The sequence below is a fragment of the Bos mutus genome, chromosome 26 (assembly GCF_027580195.1).
Source record: "Bos mutus isolate GX-2022 chromosome 26, NWIPB_WYAK_1.1, whole genome shotgun sequence".
Lineage (NCBI taxonomy): Eukaryota > Metazoa > Chordata > Mammalia > Artiodactyla > Bovidae > Bos > Bos mutus.
The window spans coordinates 14,266,156-14,287,493 of NC_091642.1; the positions used below are offsets into that span (position 1 = coordinate 14,266,156).

Here is a 21,338-nt window from a genome sequence, read left to right on the forward strand (position 1 = left end):
CTTTTATAATCAGATAAAGGAATTATAGAAGTGGAAGCTACTCTTTCTGATGATTCTCACTCCCTCTCTGGCAGGTCAAATCAGACTCTAAATTGCTGAAAAAAACTGAAGATGAGAGGCAGAATGACAAAAAGACCCTGTAGAAGGTCCTGGAGCTGAATTGACCCCAGCCCCCCAGGGAGACAGGTAAGGACCCTGCAGGCCATCCCAGGTTCCCAGGTGGTTCAGTGGTAAAGAATCCACCTGCAATGCAAGAGAAGCAGGTTCGATCCCTGGGTCAGGAAGATCCCCTGGAGAAGGGAATGGCAACCCACTCCAGTATTCTTGCCTGGGAAATCCCATGGACAGAGGAACCTGGTGGGCTGTATAGTTCAAGGGATCCCAAGAGTTAGACACAACTTAGTGGTTAAACAACAAACAACAACTTCCATAACCTTCTGAGACTGCTGCTACGGAAACTGTCATGACCATTTTGAGTCACAAGGGTCAATTTCACCTTCTTTTCTCACCCCCACCTCCAAAGGTCCCTAGAGATCTTGTGAATTAATGTTCATCCCAAAAGATTTGGTTTGCCATTAGCAATGAAAGATCTGTTCACTAAATCCAGCCTTCAAAATTCCTTTGACAGTTTGTTTTGAGGAAGCAGTATTGGCTTTTGCTTCCAGGGTTCCTGGTGTGCAAAAGATTACAAAGAGTAAGAGGGAACAGAGAGGAGACACTGTCTTCTTAAATGTAATTGTCTTTTACACCTTTAGTCACAGCCTCCTCATGTTTTTCGAAGGCAATTTCTTTGAGAAGCTGAGCAGACAAGACGATTTGATGGTAACACCAGGTGCCCATGGTCATCACCCAAACAGTTCTCAGGTGCGGACAATTTCTGAAGATGAGTGAATATGCTTTTCTACTTAAGAAAACAATCCTGAGAACTTGGTTTACTTTTTTTTTTTTTTTTTTTTCATTCAACAAAGACATTGCCTAGACCTGGAAACTTTTTTCACCCTTTCCTGATTTTGAAGTGAAGTGACTTGCTATAAGGTCAGGAATTACCTGGGGGCCCAGGACTGGGCAAGCATATAACCTGATGCCTGGGGATGGTAGAGGGTACCATTCCTGGAGGATGCTCCCCACACAGTGGGAGGGGAGTGTGGCAGCAGCTACATTCTCCCTGGAGCTGAGCCAAAGAAGGCATCGGAATCAACAAGCATATCCGTATCAACTTGTCAGAGTCTTAAAGAATAGCCAAGGCCATGAGAATCTAGAACATAATGGCATAACCTGATGGAGTTATGGGGGAGAACAAGAAACCACACCCAAGTAACAGTTCATATCAAATAACACAAGCAATTTCTGTGTTGAAATGAGCCAGAGATAGAATATTGTGATATAAACCAGTCTGTCCATTTTAAAAATCATTTGAATTCCATAATTCCTGGGCACCTGATTTGACTTATTTTTTTAATTTCTGATTTTGTTGCTGTTGCTGACTTGACTGATTTGAACTGCATATGTCAAAAGGCATAGATCTGTTTAGTCATTTGATCTTTATTGACACTTACTGTTCAGTTAAATTCAAAACATCAATTGTTCCTCCAGGACTGTCCAGTGGAGACCACCCTTGCCCACTGTGGAGACCGTTCATAAAACAGTTCAGGCTCTCTGCTTCCTGAGTGTGTAAGGGGTCTGCTTCCCCATGTGTAAACTTAGATGTGGTCATGAGTCTTGCTTTGGCAAAAGTGTGCAAAAAGTGTGTGCAAAAGTGACACTTTGGGCAAAAACCTCAGGCCAGTGTGTAATTCACTCCATCTTCCGTCTTCTGCTGTGGTTGTGGATGTATGTGTCAGGATGAGGCCATTCAGTGGGACAAAGCAGTAGTTAGGGAGTCTGGGATGGACATGTACACACTGCTTATATTCAACATGGATAACCAACAAGGACTTACAGTATGGTACAAGGAACTCTGCTCAATGCAGCCTGGGTAGGAGGAGAATATGGGGGAGAATGGGTACCGTTTTATGTGTGGCTGAGTCTCTTTGCTGTCCACTTGAAACTATCACATGGCTAATCAGTTATACTCCAATACAAAAAGACAGTTAAAAAAAAAAAGATGAGGCCATTCTGGGTCCTAAAACAACTGTATCATGCAGATCACCCCTTGCTGACCTGTAATGGACCAGTAGCATGAATGGGAAGCGTTGACTGTGTAAAACTGCCAAGATCTGGTGGTTGTTACTGCAATACAACCTAGTCCATCCTCGCTGATGTGGACATGCAGACACGCACACACACACACACACACTTACTGAGTACCTATGAGTGCAAGAGAAGGACCCAGGGCCATGGGTGAAGGGTGAGGGGCAGGGGTGCAAGGTAAGATGCAATTTCTGTCCCCAGTTTACAAGCGGGTTTGGCAGATTAGATAACTAGACAGCATAGCATGGTAATGGCACGAGTGGACAGTTCAAGGGCAAATGACGGGATGTTTCTGTGGCTGCAGCCTTAAGAAGGAATTAGTTGGTGGGGTCTAGGATGAATGTATGAATGCCTCCTGTGCTGGTATCACCTCTTGGCCCCTCCACCATCTCTCTCTGCTCTTCTCACCTTGCTCTCGGCCTGGCCACACTGAACTGTCTGTACCACCTGACTAAGTTCCTTCTGCCCTGGCTCCTGGTCAGGTTGAGACAACATGGGGACAGGGTGAGTGCTCAGCAGAAGACCGGAAACAGGGAGGACAGTGAAGCTGAAACGAGTGTTCCTCTGACTGGCTTCTCACAGGTATGCTCCGACTGGCTGCACCCCTGGGCTGAAATCTCAGGTCCCTCAGTGACCCTCCCCACTTGCCGGTCTGCTTGCAGATTTCCGTAACAGTGTCTTCGTTCACTCCTTCAGGTCCAAGTGTGGGAAGTCAGGGATTAGTCTCAGCATCCTCCACTGCCTCCCTTGGTTTTTCTGTACCCCACCCACATCTTTGTAGATGGACTTTTTTTTTAAAGGAGACTCTAAATTTTCCAATTTGAGCACGCCATCTGTCTCCTGATAGACCACCGAACTAATTGTCTTGCTTGGGGGAGTCAACAGTAGGATAGAAATGATCGTGCTTTGTCTTTTTATAGGGTCAGTTGGTAAAACAGGCAGGATGCTTTAAAATGATCAATCCTCCACTAAGAAATGAATTTTTAAATGACTTTGCTTCTCCCACCCAAACTGGAAGAGTCCACTCCAAAGTAGAAAAGGATTGCAGGCAAAGCACTGGCCTCTTTGCACGCAGGAGGAGCGAGTGGGCCCCGCAGAGCCTCTGTCTCACAAAGCCCTTTGCAAACATTGGGGCCACAGGACACATCACCCCCAAGGAACTTATCTGGTCCAAGAGAGAATTCCAACCACTGTTTTCAACTTGAGCCTGAGGACAGAAGCACAGTTTCTAGCTGCCCATGAAAAATTTCAGACTTTTCTTTTGGGTTCCCATATATAGCACAGAGGGCTTCCCTGGTGGTTCAGACAGTAAATAATCTGTCTGGAATGCAAGAGATGAGGGTTCGATACATCCCTGGGTCAGGAAGATCCCCTGGAGAAGGAAACAACCATCCACTCCAGTATTCTTGTCTGGAGAATCCCATGGGCAGAGGAGCCTGGTGGGCTACAATCCATGGGGTCACAAAGACCTGGACACGACTGAGCGACTGACACTAACCAACTAACTATGTAGCACAGGGCCGCTTGGGAAAGAGATACCACAGTTTTGCCATAACCCTACCCAATGGGAATTGTCCTTGTCCTGCCCTGGGATTCCTGTGTCCGATTCACGGAATGTATTCATTTGCTGGTTGGTGGGTTGGTTTTCCACATGAAAACTAAAGGAGCCTTAAAAGAATTGGGCTTGAGAGAGTTCTGGGTTTTCTATTCCCCACCCCGTGTCGGCCCTGGCTCCTTCGCTGTCCCCAGCTCTGGAAGTGGCAGCCAGGAGGAGCCGGGTACCTGGAGCCCTGGCATTTCCCAAAGCAGCCAGAATGGGCAGGTGCTGGACTGCAGGTGCTGGGGCTGGACCCAGGGAGCGGGTCCACTCAGGCACGCTAGCGTATAACGTTAGAGGAAGGGCAGACAGCAGTTTGGAAGATTTAGGAGTTCTTGGGCTATACTGGGTTTTACTGCGTTGTTGTTGACATATGTTTGTGTTCTCTCCTGAGCAGGTTAAGGGGTGGGGAGAGTGCAGGGAGGGTGTTCCTGGGTGCTAGGTCTGCACAGCTGAGCAGATGTGGAAAGATGCAGAAGAGGGGAAGCGGGGATTGTCTGGGCGTCTGAGCATCCCATTCTCTCCTTAAGTGCCAGAGGGTGCATGCCACGGCCTGGGGTGGTACCACAGAGGGGTACTTAAAACTCACAGCAGGACCACTTGCGTTAACAGCCCCCTTGAATTAAAAACGCTTTTCCAGGAAACAAAGACTGATTGCATCCGCAAACAGCAGAGGTTTCTCTTTACCATCGTGGGGAGAGGCAGGACTGTTGAAAAGAATGAGTGTCTCAGGAAAGGAGCAGGGCGATCCTGTGGCCAGAAGGCACAATGTGAGTGCACACCCCGGGGGCTTCATCTGCTTGGTCAGACCCCAGGAGCACTTTCTGGAGTGGGGGAGAAACAGTGACTCTTAGCCGCTGGCTTCTCTTCCAGAGGTGACTGAACTGCGGCTTTCCTGAAGCAGTTTTCCTCGAGCATCGCTCTTGTGTTTTAATGCGCACACAGCCCCTGCAGATCTTGTTGAAATGCACGTTCCGGAGGTCTGGTCTGCGCGTTTGCACTTCTAACAAGCTCCTAGCGGAGGGCGATTTGCTGGTCCACAGAACCCACTGAGAATAAGTGACGAGGCATGGGAGGATGTGCCTTGGCTCAGCACCACTTCCACTTGCCTCCGGACAGCTCTAAAATGATAGTGAGTGTAGACGATCCAATTCGACAGCCTGGGAAGTTTGGTGAAATGACCCAAGCCTTGGCCTGGTGACTGAGGGACTGCACCAGGAGCTCCTGCAGACTCCCTGGCTCTCTCCCCTGAGTGAGCAATGTGCAGGGGCAGGTTGGGGTCAGCCGTCTCCAGTGAAAGAGACTGGTCATCAGGCACAAGTGTGTAGGGAGCGTACCTTCATGAATTCACCACATCCCTGGACCTTGCCGTTGTTCAGTCGCTCAGTCATGTCCAACTCTGCGACCCCATGAACTGCAGCCCACCAGGTTCCTCTGTCCTTGGGATTCCCCAGGCAAGAAAATTGGAGAGGGTTACCATTTCCTCTTCCAGGGAATCTTCCCAACCCAAGGATGGAACCTGCATCTCCTGTGCCTCCTGCATTGCCTGCTAACAGTGGCTCAGCAGTAAAGAATCCCTGGACTTATGGGCTTCCAAACTCCCCCCTCCCCACTAACACACCCAATCATTTCTTCAACAAACAAAATCATTTCATTTCTTCAACAAACACTGAGTGAGCATCTATTATCCCAGACCCAGCGCCCAGCACTGGGGGTCCAGATGAAGAAGCAGAATATGTCTTCAAGAAGTTTACTGCACAGCCAGCCCCTGGGAAGGGATCTATTTCTCAAGGGCACATGACTGATGTATGAAAAATAAAACTGGGGCTTTATTGGGGCTTCCCAGGTGGCGCTAGTGGTAAAGAACCCACTTGCCAGTGCAAGAGATGTAAGAGACACCAGTTCTATCCCTGGGTAGAGAAGATCCCCTGGAGAAGGGCATGGCAACCCACTCCAGTATTCTTGCCTGGAGAATCCCATGGACAGAGGAGCCTGGTGGGCTGCAGTCCATAAGGTCACAATGAGTCAGACACAACTGAAGCAATTTAGCATGCACACATGCTTATTTATTATAATATTTATAATTACGATGATAATAGCTTACATTTTTTAAAAAGCCTGGGATATATTTGCCATGGTGTTAAACTCTTTACATGGATCATCTCATTCATCCTCACAACAGCCTATGTGGCAGGTACTATTATTAAATTCACTTCAAAGATGAGGAAACTGAAGCTCAGAGAGGTTGGGAAACTTTCCAAAGGATACCAGTTAGTGAGGAGAGGAGCTGGGATTCATGCCTAGGCAGGCCAATGCCAGTCCAGGCTCTGAGCCTCTATACCCATGGGCTGGGTTGGCACTTCTGCTCATGGGCACATCCCCTCCCTGCAGGAAGGGTCCCTGGGAAGTCCAATGAAAGTCAGTGGCTAAGTGAGCTCAAAATCCAATGAGTGGAGCATTGGCTGATGGGGATGATATTAACCACAGAGGCATTGCGCTGTAAAACTTGATGCCTCTGATGTACCCATCTCCCTGAATGGACAGACCTTCAGCACAGACCACTCAAGTTCCTGGCCCAGGGGCCCTCTTTTTCCCTTGGGGAAAGGCAAGAACACACTACTTGGCTTTGCTAAGGCTTGCTGTCTCTTGCCTGGGTCTGCTTAGCTGTACACACACACACACACACACACACACACACACACACACATACACACATACACACACTCACACATGATCATGCACAACCAGATTCATACACCCACACACATGCTCACACTCAGGGGCATCCACATACATATAACCCCACACAATAGCACACATACACACAAACATTCATACTAACACACACACATGCTTCTGAGGACCACATTCTCCTTTGGATGGGTTAATACTATGAATCTGGTAAAACAAAGTTCTTCGCCCCTCTCTGCTCTGAACTATTATATTTGTTTCATAGTTTAACTCTCAGAAGACTGTCTTATTTATCTGAACCAAGTTCCACTGGGGCCCCTCACTTGGTCCATGATTTCTTTCTACTTTTAAAGCCCCCATGTTGTGTGGCCCCTTCCCTTGGCACCCGGGTACCAGATAAAAGAAGTCTAAGATGGTCTGGAGTATTGCTGGTTGTTTGTTTTAAAAATATACTCTCAATAGCTTCATCAGTACCATCTTTCTAGATTCCATATATATGCAATAATATACAATATTGCTTTTTCTTTCTGACTTACTTCACTCTGTGTAATAGGCTCTAGGTTCATTCACCTCATTAGAACAGACTCAAATGCATCCCTTTTATGGCTGCGTAATATTCCTTTGTATATATGTAGCACAGCTTCTTTCTCCTTTCATCTGTTGATGGACATCTTGGTTGCTTCCATGTCTTGAAAGTAAAAGTGAAAGTCACTCAATCATGTCCGACTCTTTGCAACCCCATGGACTATACGGTCCATGGAATTCTCCAGGCCAGAATACTGGAGTGCCTAGCCCTTCCCTTCTCCAGGGAATCTTCCCAACCCAGGGATCAAACCCAGGTCTCCCACAATGCAGGTGGATTCTTTACCAGCTAAGCCACTACGGAAGCCCAAGAGTACTGGAGTGGGTAGACTATTCCTTCTCCAGTGGATCTTCCTGACCCAGGAGTTGAACCAGGGTCTCCTGCATTGCAGGCAGATTCTTTACCAGCTGAGCTACCAGGAAAGCCTTTCTATGTCCTAAGCTATTGTAAATAGTGCTAGAGTGAGCAGTGGGGTATGTAGGTCTTTTTCAGTTATGGTTTTCTCAGGGTATATGACCAGTAGTGGGATTGTTGGGTCATATGGTAGTTTTATTCCTAGTTTTTTAAGTAATCTCCATACACCAGTGGAGATGCAGACATAGAGAAACGACTTGCAGACATAGGAGGGGAAGGAGAGGGTGGACAAACGGAGACAAGCAGCAAGGAAACACATACATTACCATATGTAAAATAGATCGCCAGTGGGAACTCGCTGTATGACTCGTGGAGCTCAAGCCGGTGCTCTGTGACATCCTAGGGGGTGGGAGGTGGGAGAGAGGTTCAGGAGGGAGGGGACATATGTGTACCTATGGCTGATTCATGTTGATGTGTGGCAGAAACCAACATAATACTGTAAAGCAATTATATATACTTCAATTAAAAACACATAATTTTTTTAAACATTTTAAATGCACTCTCAGTGGGAGGTTGGACCCCTTTGCACTCAGTCTTCATTCATCTCGGGAGCTGCTGCTTGGTTTTTATGAGGAAACTCTCTCCTAGTCTACTTCCATTTAACCCTACAGTGGCTGACCTCAGCTCTCCATCCCCATGTAAACCTGCTGTCTGCTGCCTGCTGGGCCCGTGATGCTAGGAAGCCTTTTGCAGGCATGCCTCTCAGATTTTCAATTTACCTCCTAACCCCCAGTCCTGATACCATCAGATAGGAGAGTTTCTGCTGTGCTCTGCTTGTTTTAAAAAATCGCAAATACTATCCACCTGAAGTTAAGTCCTGACTTAGAAAGACAGAATGTGAACACCCAAGGAGGCCAGGCAGGCATGCCCTGAGCACTGAGTTCCCCAGACATTCTGGGCTGTCAGAGTTCCAGAGAAGGGAGATTAGATGAGCTTGTGTGGGTACAGAAGGCTCCCTGGAGGGGGTGAGATTCCTGACAGGTCTTTATTATGAGTTAAACAGTATCCCCCCAAATTCATATGTTAAAATTCTCCAAATGTCCACCATCTAATAATATAATCACTCTGCTGAAAAAGGTCCATATAGTCAAAGCTATGGTTTTTCCAGTAGTCATGTATGGATGTGAGAGCTGGGCCATGAAGAATTGATGCTTTCGAATTGCACTGCTGGAGAAGACTCTTGAGAGTCCCTTGGACCCCCGGGAGATCAAACCAGTCAATCCTAAAGGGAATCAGTCCTGAACATTCATTGGAAGGACTGATGCTGAAGCTGGAGCTCCAATACTTTGGCCACCAGATGGGAAGAGCTGACCCATTGTAAAAGATCCTGATGCTGGGAAAGACTGAGGGCAGGAGGAGAAGGGGACAACAGAGGATGAGATGGTTGGATGGCATCACCACCTCAATGGACATGAGTTTGAGCAGACTCCGGAAGTTGGTGAAGGACAGAAAAGCCTGGTGTGCTGCAGTCCATGGAGTGGCAAAGAGTCGGACACGACTTAGCAACTGAACAACAACAGATCAGCAATTAACAGGGTGCTTCCAGGGGTCTTGCAGGCTTTGCTTCATTTGTAATCCTCCCCTCCCCTCATGCCGGAGGTCCTATTATTTCCATTTCACAGACAAGGACCCTGCGGCTCTGAAGGATAAATGTGGCCACGGTCTGCATAATTGCCACTCGGTGTCCAAAGCACTCCCACTGGGGTCCGCCACTCTGCCTTGGGAGCTCGGGACAGACTTCAAGGTAGCACAGGCAGCGGTAAGGGCAGAACAGTATCTGAGCGGCTTCTTGAAGGACTCAGAGAATCCACAGCAGGCAAAACAGAAGGGAAAGGAACTCCTGGAGCGGGATCACATACACAAAAGCACCTGGGTGTAAATGAGCAGTTAGGGGCATACATCCTTGGCTTCATTCTGGAAGTTAAGAGGACTTCAGGGTAGTGATGGCAGATGCAGCTAGAGGTGGGAGCAAGATTATAAAGAACTTTGAGTGGCAACCTAAAAAGGGTAACTTCTGGAAGCAGTAGGGAGCCATTGAAGGTTGTTAAGTGGAAAGAGAGAGAGCATCTAAAAGATTCACAGGGCAGAAGAAGCAGTAGAAATGAGCCATGTTGTCAGTGCCCTGGAGGATGGTGGAGAAGAGCCAGGGTGGGAGGAGCTCAGAAGGTTCCTGGAAGCAGGGGTTTCTGGTGGGTGGGAGGATCCATCTATATCCAGTGCCCCAGTGAAGGTGGCATGCTCAGAAGGAAAAGCCATTTGTCTCATTAAGCCATGAACAGAGAATATCACACCTGGAGCATTTTAGACTCAGCCCAGATTTCCCCCATAGCCACCTCAGCACAGGAACTAAAAAAGAAACAGCTAAGAAAGTGTCAAATTTATTAAAACAGCTGAGTTCCTGTCTCTCTCCAGCTCTCTGGCTCTGACTTTCCCACTATTTTTAAATGTTCCAGAAATCTCTACCCAGACATTCCCCACACCCCCCTGAAGACTGAACACATTTTCTGCCTTATCAGCCATGGCCAACCCCACTCAGCCTCCTGTCCACCCCCAAGGCCCAGTTTCCAATGGAAGTCTGGGGGACTCCAAGAGTCACAGTCCCCTCTTCTCCCTGAGTCTAGATTCCACAGAGAACCACCCAGAACATGGTGTTGTTCTCTTCTTAAAGAAAAGAAAGTCTAAATTCATTCTTCTGTTGAGTTTTTCACCGTGACTGGTTTTCATTAGCTTTTCAAGTGGAAAATACACCCCCAAAGTGGAGAGTTGCCACTTGTGTGCAGAGAGTCATTGTTCATTTAATATTTTTTATACTGAATGGCCCAAGCCCCAGTCTGCTGGAGCTCTGGCCAGGACCCTGAAGGAGGGTGCTTTACAAACCTTCCTGGCAGGCCCTGTTTGAAGAGCCAGTGGCTGCTTGCCTCTTGTTAAATCTTGAAGATGGAGGAAACCCAGGGAACTTGAACAGTCAGCTCTCCACTGCCCAGCCCCATTTGCAGAGCCGGGATCCCCTCTCAGCCTTTTCTTTCCAGTCCAAGTCCTGGTTCACCTGATGAAGAAGCTTCCCAAAGCCACGTCTGCCTCCTCACCTTCCTCACACTGGAGCTGATAAGGGGTAGAGCAAAGAGAAAACTAAGTCAGGAAAGAAATCCAGCTGATAAAACCCCGAGTCCCACTGCTTTGTGAAACCAGAGGAGGCTACATGGCACAGCTCTCCCCCTAAGGGGCCAACTCTGGAAGAGCTGAGACCAAGAGGGGTCTGCACTCCCAGGCCAGCCCCAGGACATCAAGCGGCAGGTTAAGACAGGTGAGATGAGGACAGATAGGCAAGAGGTGGACACAGGAAGTAGAGACTGAGAAGGAAAGTGGGGAGACAGGAAATGCAGAGATAGATAGAGCTCAGGGTTTTCCAGGTGGCACAGTGGCAAAGAATCCACCTGCCAAAATGCAGGATATGCGAGAGACACAGGTTCAATCCTATGATTGGGAAGATCCTCTGGGGGAGGAAATGGCAACACACTCCAGTATACTTGTCTAGAGAATCCCATGGACAGAGGAGCCTGGCAGGCTACAGTTCATGGGGTTGCAAAGAGTTAGACATGACTGAGCACCCACGTGCTCACACACACACACACACACGCACAGAGGAAGTGGAGAGACAGGAAGAAGAGGGAAAGAGAAATGGCCAGCAGGGGCCCATGTTACTCAGGATTCCTTCGCCAGCTGGATTCTCCATGCAACAGGATGAGGAAAATTTAAGTCTCTACCAGGAAAATTCAAGCCTGGAGATAATTTAAGCTTTCCTGGGACTCTGCCAGCCATCTCATAGAGTTTTGTCAAATTTTCCACCTACTCTGTTTGCATAAGGAAACTCAGCTTCCATCTTAGAAACCCCATCTTCAACACTGTCCTTTTTCAACTCTTGGTTATTCAAGAGGGTTGTGGATAAAGATGCATAGGATAAGGGGTTTAAAAGGACTGGCTGGAGCTATACCCCTCCTCCCCCACCCCCACTCACCTACCCACATTCACACACTCTTGTGCAAAAGGCAATACTTGGGGGTGGCCCCTTAGAGAATCAAGTACTGTGTTGTCCTGTTTTGTGCCCCAGGGAAATATCAGGTATTCACAAAACCCCAGGACACCCCTCCACCTCACTGCTTGGAATGATAGCACCTGCTCAGAGTTATTCAGGAGTTTTTCCTACTTCATTGTGCAAATATAGAACAAAATCACACAATATAAAAAGTATTATATGGTTGTTCAGTCACTCAGTCATGTCTAACTCTGTGACTCCATGAACTGCAGCACCCCAGGCTTCCCTATCCTTCACCATCTCCTGGAGTTGGCTCAAACTCATGTCCATTGAGTCCATGCTGCCATCCAACCATCTCATCCTCTGTCATCCCCTTCTCTTCCTGCCTTCAATCGTTCTCAGCATTAGGGTCTTTTCCAGTGAGTCAGCTCTTCACATCAGGTGGCCAAAGTATTGGAGCTTCAGCCTCAGCATCAGTCCCTCCAATGAATATTCAGGATTGATTTCCTTTAGGATTGACTGGTTGGATCTCCTTCCAGTCCAAGGGACTCTCAAGAGTCTTCTCCAACACCACAGTTCAAAAGCATCCATTCTTCAGCACTCAGCCTTCTTTATACTCCCAACTCTCACATCTATACGTGACTACTGGAAAAATCATAGCTTTGACTATACAGACCTTTGTCAGCAAAGTAATATCCCTGCTTTTTAATATGTGGTCTAGGTTTGTCATAGCTTTTCTTCCAAGGAGTAAGGGTCCTTTAATTTGGTGGCTACAGTCATCATCTTCAGTGATTTTGGAGCCCCCCCAAAATAAAGTCTGTCACTGTTTCCATTGTTTCCCCATCCATTTGCCATGAAGTGATGGGACCAGATGCCATGGTCTTTTTTTTTGAAAGTTGAGTTTTAAACCATCTTTTTCACTCTCCTCTTTCATTTTCATCAAGAGGCTCTTTAGTTCTTCACTTTCTGCCATAAGGGTGGTGTCATCTGCATATCTGAGGTTATAGATATTTCTCCCAGCAATCGTGATTCCAGGTTGTGCTTCTTTCAGTCCGGCATTTTGCATGATGTTCTCTGCATAGAAGTTAAACAGGCAGGGTGACAATATATAGCCTTGATGTACTCCTTTCCCTATTTGGAACCAGTCTGTTGTTCCATGTCCAGTTCTGTTAACTTCTTGACCTGCACACAGATTTCTCAGGAGGCAGATAAGATGGTCTGGTATCCCCATCTCTTGAAGAATTTTCCACAGTTTGTTGTGATCTGCACAGTCAAAGGCTTTAGCATAATCAATGAAGCAGAAATAGATTTATATAGGTATATATATTTTTAAGTTCATGGTCTTTCCCTCTCTCCTTTTAATCCTAACTGTCTGAGGATTACTATTTTGATATGTACACTAATTTTTATTTAATGCTTATAAAAACACATTGACCTGCTGGTTTTTTTCCCCAGATGAAATGGGGAAACATAGCATTTCTAAACTTGCTTTGTTTAAAAAAAATATAGCAGTATGTCCGGGTATTGTTCCAGCTCACGAGATGATTCTGGGTCATTCTTCTTTAATAGCTCTGCTGTATCTCTTTCTGAGGATGTACCATTGTCTTCTTAGTCCTTTCAGGCCATCGTAACAGAAATATCACAGTCCGGGTGGCTTATAAAGAACAGGAATTTATTCCTCACAGTCTGGAGGCTGGGAGGTCCAGGATCAAGGTACTGGCAGGCCCAGTGACTGGTGAGGGCCTGCCTCCTGTTTCAGGGATGGCCTTCTCACTGCGTTCTCATGTGGCAGAAGAGGGGAGGGGGCTCCATGGGGTCTCTTTTATAAGAGCACTAATCCCACTCATGAGGGCCCCACTGTCATGACCAAGCACCCTCCAAAAGCCCCAGCTCCAATTGCCATCATGTTGAGGGGTAGTTTTCAACACATGAATTTGAGGACACAAACATTCAGTCTACAGTAACCATGAGTTTTGGCTCAGATGGTAAGGCATCTGCCTACAATGCGGGAGACCCAGGTTCAATCCCTGGGTTGGGAAGATCTCTGGAGGAAGGAAATGGCAACCCACTCCAGTATTCTTGCCTGGAAAATCCCATGGATGGAGGAGCCTGGTAGGGTTACAGTCTATGGGGTCGCAAAGAGTCGGACACGACTGAGTGACTTCACTTTTCCTTCTGTCGATGGACATTCAAGTTGTTTCCAGGTTGGGTTTTGTTGTTGTTGGGGGTTTTGTTTTTATTTTGTTATTATTATAAAGGATCCTCTAATAATTACTATGCATCTCTCCTGACATTCTGGGGTTTTGATATTGTAGGGCAGAGTCCTGATTGCTGAGTGAGAGGAAGTATGTGTTTAAATTGTACTAGACACCGCCTGATCACTTCTTAAGAAGATCTTGCAGTTCTCACTCAGAATAATCTTCAACTTCAAAACCAGAGGGTGATAATTTCTCAAGGACAGCCTTTTTTAAAATGTCATGTCAGTTTTAGGTAAAACATGAAATTACCTTATAAACACCCAAGTGTTTACAGATCAGATACCAGCTGGTGATGACTTGCTCCTTAAATTCTAAATAATGCTTCCAATCTCCAGTCTATAGATCTTCCCAGGTCAGTGCCCTGCCATGTTTTCTGAGAGAAGGGTGAGTTGTTGAAGTTTTAGGGACACCACTGATTCTCCACTCTGAGCAACCCTGAAATTCTGTTAATGATCCCACACATGTTGTTTTTTCCTGTGCCACGTTAATCCAGATGAAGCCCTTTTCTGTAATATACACACACACCCTCTTACTGTGCATGCAGACTACTGAAACTTTAGGGGAACTGAAAGGATTTATAGCTTAAGATGTGCTGTGTTCAGTCACACAGTCGTGTTTCTTTGCGATCCCATGGACTGTAGCCTGCCAGGCTCCTCTGTTCTTGGAATTTTCCAGACAAGAATACTGGAGTGGGTTGCCATTTTCTTCTCCAGGGGGTCTTCCCAACCCAGGGATCGAACCCATGTCTCTAGCATCTCCTGCACTGGCAGGGGGATTCTTTACCACTTAGCACCATCTGGGAAGCCCACCTTAAGGTACATATAACTTAAAATTCTGAGTTCAGTGTGCCTGTTGCTAAAAATTCCCCCAAACATTTCTAAATTGGGGCTCTGATCTTTGGACTTATATTTGATCTTTCCTTTTCTCTCCATATTTCTGTCCTCTCTCAGAAGAACAGTTGCCAAGAATAAATAAAATCCCTCCCTTTTCTTATACACTGAAATTCAATTCGTTCCAGCCTCTGCCCCTAGATTTTTTGACAGGAGGACAGAAGGGTCTTTCGTATAATGGAGTTTACTCTCCTTAGGAAGGAGAGTGGGTTGTAAGTAACAAAAAGTTTTCTCTCCTTTCTACACCAAAAGGTTCATCACTTTATTCCATTCTCCACCCCGAACAGAGTGTCTTTGCTGTGGTTCAGTCACTCAGCCACGTCCAACTCTTTGTAACCCTATGGACTACGATTTGCCAGGCTTCCCTGTCCTTCACCATCTCCCAGAGCTTGCCCAAGTTCATGTCCATTGCATCGGTGATGCCATCCAGCCATCTCATCCTCTGTTGCTCTCTTCTGCCTTCAATCTTTCCCAGCATCAAGGTCTTTTCCAGTGAGTCAGCTGTTTGCATCAAGTGGCCAAAGTACTGGAGCTTCCGATTCAGTCCTTCCAAAGTGTTTTTAAAAAATGTAAATCAGACTTCACAGCCCTGGTCCATCCACACTGGCTTCCCAAAGCTGTTAGAATAGAATCCAAATCCCTTTCCTGGGCACAGAACCACGCCCTTTCCTGCATCCTTTTGCTAGGCACATACCCATTTCTGCTTGCAGATCTTCAAACGTACTTAGGTTCTGTTGTGTTCCCCGCCTCCCCTCTCCCTGCTCATAGTATACACAGAAAATCAGCCGGGGAGGACAAGCCCACCTCAGCCTCTTGCTCCCCTTCACCCCCCGACCACCCAGTCCTCACTGGGATTCACTGGATCTTCTCTCGTGGGTGTGTGGAAATTGGCTTGAGTTGGCCACACAGCCTTCCAGATCTTTTGTTCCATCACCAGACCTTGGCTCTCAAAACTGAAAAGCCAAAAATTGAACTCTTGTTCTCTTGATTGTGTTACGACAGCGATCCTCTCTTGGGGTGATGGTCTGATGGCCCCTGGGGAGGGGCACCAGAGGACAGGAGGAACCAAAAGCAATCACTGTAGTGACTACATCAGCTCGTATTCTCTTGGCAAAGATACCCTAGCCAGACAGCCAGCTTGTTTCTGAATACCTTGATAAGCTCTTAAATGGAGGCACCCCAAGGGGCATGCTCGAGGGGCAGGGAGTAGTCTCTGTCCTGCTAACCACCTGGCTTACCTCAAGAGGGGGTGAGTGCTGATGGTGGACCCAGGAGTGCTCGGGATAATGATGAAGTTTTGGGAGACTGTACATTAAAAGAAAGAGGCAACGTGAAGCAAGGAAGAGAAACTTCTAGGAAAGATCAGAGATGCCAAGGGCATTTCTCTGGGGTTCTGCTGTGAAGTCACCCAGCTGTGTCTTTCCTAGCTGCCGCAATAGTGTCCTCACTGTCTCCCACTGTGTCCCCCACCAGTGCACTTCCCACCTGCTCACACTGACCTTTCAGTTCAGTTCAGTTACTCAGTCGTGTCCGACTCTGCGACCCCATGGACGGCAGCGTACCAGGCTTCTCTGTCCATCACCGACTCCCAGAACTTGCTCAAACTCATGTCCATCGAGTCAGTGATGCCACCCAACCATCTTATTCTCTGTCATCCCCTTCTCTTCCTACCTTCAATCTTTCCCAGCATCAGGGTCTTTTCCAAGGAGTCAGTTCTTTGCATCAGGTGGCCAAAGTATTGGAGTTTCAGCTTCAGCATCAGTCCTTCCAATGAATATTCTGGACTGATTTCCTTTAGGATTGACTAGTTGGTTCTCCTTGCAGTCTAAGGACCTTTATGAAATGCACATCTGACTGTCTCTTTCTGCCTAAAACCTTCCATGGCTCCCCATTGCCTCCGAACAAAACCCAAACTTTCCAAGTACCATGAGACCCATCGTGACGTGGCTTCTCCTCCTCTTTTCTCTCCACTCTTCACCGTCTGCTCCTCACTTGGCAAATTGAGGTGCTGCCCCCTCCTCACCTGCCAGTCCTCCCTGTACCAGACTCTCCCCCTCCCCAGGCCTTCACACAACCATAGACCTCCTTCAGAGCTCCCTGTGATTCCCCTCTAGGAGCTTTCTTCATCCTCACAACCACCCAGAGAGGAGGGTGGTGTATCCTGGTTTTAGAGAGAACGAGCCTAAGGCACAGAGAATTTAAGTCCTCATCGCTTTAAAACCAGAGGAAGTGAATGTGTTAGCCATTCATTTGTGTCTGACTCTGTGACCTCCTGGACTGTAGCCCACAGGGCTCCTCTGCCCATGGAATTCTCCAGGCAAGGGTGCTGGAGTGGGTTGCCATACCCTTCCCCAGGAGATCTTCCCAACCCAGGGATCGAAACCGGGTCGCCTGCATTGCAGGCAGATTCTTTACTGTCTGAGCCACCAGGGAAACCCTATGTTACATATATTTTACCACAATTAAAACAATTTTTAAAATTACATAATAAAAATAGAGTTCATGGGGAAAATGGAGTTGGGACATAACACAAAAACTTGGTTGATTACACATTTTAAAAAATACGTCTTTACCGAGCCAAACATTAGCACAGTTTTGTATGTGTTGAATGGTTAAAACATAAATATAACAATAAACATGGTACTTCACCTTGAAGGAAAAATACAGAAAAGATACATAACAGAGATTCTCAAACTTTTTAGTCTCAAGACCCTTTTACACTCTTAAAGAATTTTGAAGAATCCCAAAGGGCTTATGCTCATGGCGTTTGTATCTATTGATAGTTTCCATACTCAAAATTAAAGCTGAGAAATGTGCAACAAACAGGAACACAGACGTGCACAGTCCATCAGGGTGATGACATTATCACACGTCACATAGCTTCCAGAAAACCCCACTGCACACTCATGAGAGAATGAAAGGGGAAAAGGCAAATAACAGCATAATATTCTCTGATGAGAATAGTTTTGACCTCTTGGGTCTCCTGAAAGGATCCAGAGGATGCTTGAACGTTCCCAGAACATACTCTCTCTTAAATTTGGTTTTGGCTGCACTGGGTCTTTGATGCTGTGCTCAAGCTTTCTCGAGTTGTGGCTAATCTTCGTTGTGGGGCACAGGTTCCTGTTGCAGTTGCTTCTCTTATTGTGGAGCACAGGCTCTATGGCACTCGGGCATCAGTAGTGGCAGTGTGTAGGCTCAGTAACTGCACCTCCTGGACTCCAGAGCACAGGTTCAGTAGTTATGGCACAGGGGCTTATCCCACTGCACGTGGGATCTTCCTGGACCAGGGATCGAACCCCTGAATCCTGCATTGGCAGGTGGATTCTTTACCACTGAGCCACCAGAGAAGCCCCCCAGAACATTCTATCCTAGGACTAAGGCAGGGTCTCTAGAGAGGCTGTGGAGAGGATGGGAAAGGGGAGACAGTATCTGAAAGGGAAATCAAGTACAGTTCAGAAAAGCCTCACTACGAGGAGCTCCATAAAGGCTGACAGATGCAGGGAGACCAGCAGGGAAAGCCAGCCGTGCCCACTTGACCTGGTACAGCAGCCCCTGAACCTTGGCAAGTGGCCCAAGGCTGCCCACAGTCAACTGCTCCCTGAGAGTGTGCCTTCCGGCCCTTCCCTGGGGCCCCCAGCCAGCGATGCTCTCCAGGTTATTCCTGATTTGATGCAGGAAGGTGCTGTTGTTTGCAAGTGGTTTTTCTGCCGGCCAAGCCCTGCCTTGTGATGCTCCTGCAGATCCAGCGTGAGTGGCAGACAGTTTAATAAGGCTTATTGAAAAACAAAAACAAATCAGCTTATTCTCAGTGTGAAATGAGTCGTGCACAGCCTTAATCCCCTGTGGTCACTCCGCGCTCCACAGCTAGCCACCTGTCCTAGTCCCCACAGACCTCCTCAGTGAAGGTTACGTCCCCTTTCCAATGACGTGGAGCAGAAATCCAGTAATGCATTCAGCACAGTGAAAACTTAATCCCAAATATCATTTTTACTCATCTGAGGAAAGTTAACCTGCTGAAGATTCAATTCAACAAACACTGCCTCCGAATTGAGGTCATCCATTTACTTAATTGTAACACTGCTGCTTCTGACACAAGGTCTGATCAACACCCAGGTCAGGGCTCTCGGATGGATTTTATTCATCACGTTTTCTGCTTCCCTCTGAGTAAGTGAAGCCAGGATGGAGTTGGGATTGGCAGTGTCTTCTTGCTGATGCCAAGCAGAGCTCCCCAAACACATGGGCATTTATGGAACAGGAGGGGTCACAGGCCCAGGGGTATCAAATGACATGCCCCTTTGGGAGGACTAGGAGCCTCTTCAGCAGGGGGGCTCCTGGGCCACATGGGAGAAATGAGGAAGGGCTGTGGAGCCTGGAAGGAAGGTCCCTGCACTACGGGAGTAGGGTGCTCCCTAGTAGGGTGGTCGTCAGGGTAATCCAGAAAATAGAACCAATAAGATGTGCATATACATAGAAAGGGGCATCCCAGGTGGCTCAGTGGTAAGGAATCCACCTGCCAAAGCAGGTCTCTCAGGAGATGTGGGTTCAGTCCCAGGGTTGGGAAGATCCTCTGAAGAAGGAAATGGCAACCCACTCCAGTATTCTTACCTGTAAAATCCCATGGACAGAGGAGCCTCACGGGCTACAGTCCAGAGGGTTGCAAAGAGTTGGACACGACTGAGCAATAACACATACAGATACATAGAAAGATTTATTCTACAAAATTGGCTTACATGACATGGAGGCTGACAAGTCCCAGGATCTGCAGGGTGAGTCAGCAAGCTGGAGACCAAGGAGAGCAAATGGTGTAGCTCCAGTGAGTCTGAGGCTTGAGAAGTGGAAGAGCCAATGGTATAAGTTCCATCCCAAGAGCTGGCGGGCTCAAGTGCCAGGAAGAACCAGCACTTCAGCTCCTCCTAGAAGGTAGGAAAAAGCCACCATCTCAGTCAACAAGCAGTCAGACACGAGGAATTCAGTCTTACTCAGGAGATGGTCTACCTTTTTGTTCTCTTCAGGCCTTCAACTGATTGGATGTGGCCCACCCATATAGGAAGGGCATCTGCTCTACTTAAGCTACTGATTTACATGTTAACCTTATCCAGAAACAACCTCACAAAAAAACACACAGAATAACGTATTACCAAATACCCGGGTGCCCTGGGGCCCAGGCAGGTTGACACATAGAATTACTCAACACAAATACCCACAGAAAAAGGGAGACAAATCAAGAGGGAAAGATGGTGCTCACTCAGAAGGAAGGGAGAGCAGAGACGCTGGCTGCCCCAGGCCCCAGGTCAGGCTGGTGGTTGTGCCAGGGCTGGGGGTTCCCCTTTTGTGAGTTCTTCCTGGTCCTGCAGCAGTGGGGAGCATGCCATAGAGGTAGGATAACTTTGAAAGGCCTGTGGGGCCTGAACCATTAGAAAGCCAGGCCTTTGGACAGTTATCTGGGGCCAAGGAGGACCTGGCCCCTTACATCTTAGACCAGGATGTCTCCCTTCTGATTACATTTCTGCAGGTTTATTGATTAAAGTTGAGTCTCCTACAATGAACAATGAAAGAAAAGGGCCTTCATCAAGGAGAAAAGGAAGGAAATAGAATTCAGAGAACTGGCCCAGGACCCTTGCAACACCTGGCAAGTACATCATCTCATTGAGCAATGAAGAAGGACATGGTGGCCCTCCTATAATTAATCACAGTTCATTATGATGTCATAGTCAACATAACCAAGTGCTTATGATAAACCTGACTCTGTGCTTTGTGGTCTTGACTCATTCAATCTGTTAATCACATTAACTGGAACAACTCCAAAAGGTGGGAGGAAGAAAGTGAGGCCCATAGGCATGCACTGACATGGGGTCACACAGCTGCTGAGAGCGGAGAGCTGGGGCTTGAACCCACATAGTCCTTCCGTAATTATCTACTCCACTACCCACCTCCTCACTTGAGTGGATTCTGCCATGTGGGTCTCCCAGGTTTAGGTTATGGTGGGCACTGGAGAAACTGAGCTGAGACTCAGCTGGGCACGGGCCCAACAGCACGGCTGAGTGGAGTGAAAAGCAGGCTTGCTGGGGTGAAGGATGACCAGACCAGCTTCCCACCTGGATCCCTCTGTCTCCTGTCTTTCTCTCATCATGGCCACAGGCAGCCTCTGGAAGAGCATTACCAGAAAATCAGGAAAGAAAGAGACAGCCCCCTGTTAAAGAGAAACCCAAAGGCCCCAGATGACATCTCCTGTACTAAAGCCTCTGCTGACAGACCTGACAACTATCGTTTGCCCTTCCCCAGGAAGGCAATGGTACTAAGCCAGTCTGGAATTTCCTGGTCAGCACCAATGAGATCATCTATCACGGGGCCATCTCCATTTCCCCCACCAAGGGATGAAGAGGTAACCTGCATGATAGACCTTCATCCCCTGCCTCTGCCCCCAAGAAGGTGACCTGGTCTGAAACAATCCTTTCTTGTCTTTTGCTAAAGAGCTTCCTTGCCTCACCCTCCTCCTGCCTATAAAAACCATCCATTTTGTGTAATTCCTCTGAGCATCCTCTACTCACTAGGTGGGATGCTGCTGCAGTCTTTAATCATTGAATAAAACCAATTAGATCTTCAATTTTACCCATTTGAATTTTTTTTTTTTTTTTTTGAGCACACTCAAACAAGGCTACCCTGGAGGAGGGCATGGCAACCC

The 21,338-nt window shown here is 47.4% G+C and overlaps 1 long non-coding RNA gene across 1 annotated transcript in view; it reads left to right on the top strand.

The window, feature by feature from the left end:
* The first annotated feature begins 760 nt into the window (after window positions 1-760).
* Window positions 761-21,338, top strand: part of LOC138985793 (uncharacterized) — a 60,970-nt gene continuing 40,392 nt past the window's right edge. Inside the window, exons 1-2 of the long non-coding RNA XR_011462756.1 lie at window positions 761-864; window positions 2,673-2,772. This is a non-coding gene — a long non-coding RNA (uncharacterized lncRNA). The remainder of the gene's footprint in view (window positions 865-2,672; window positions 2,773-21,338) is intronic.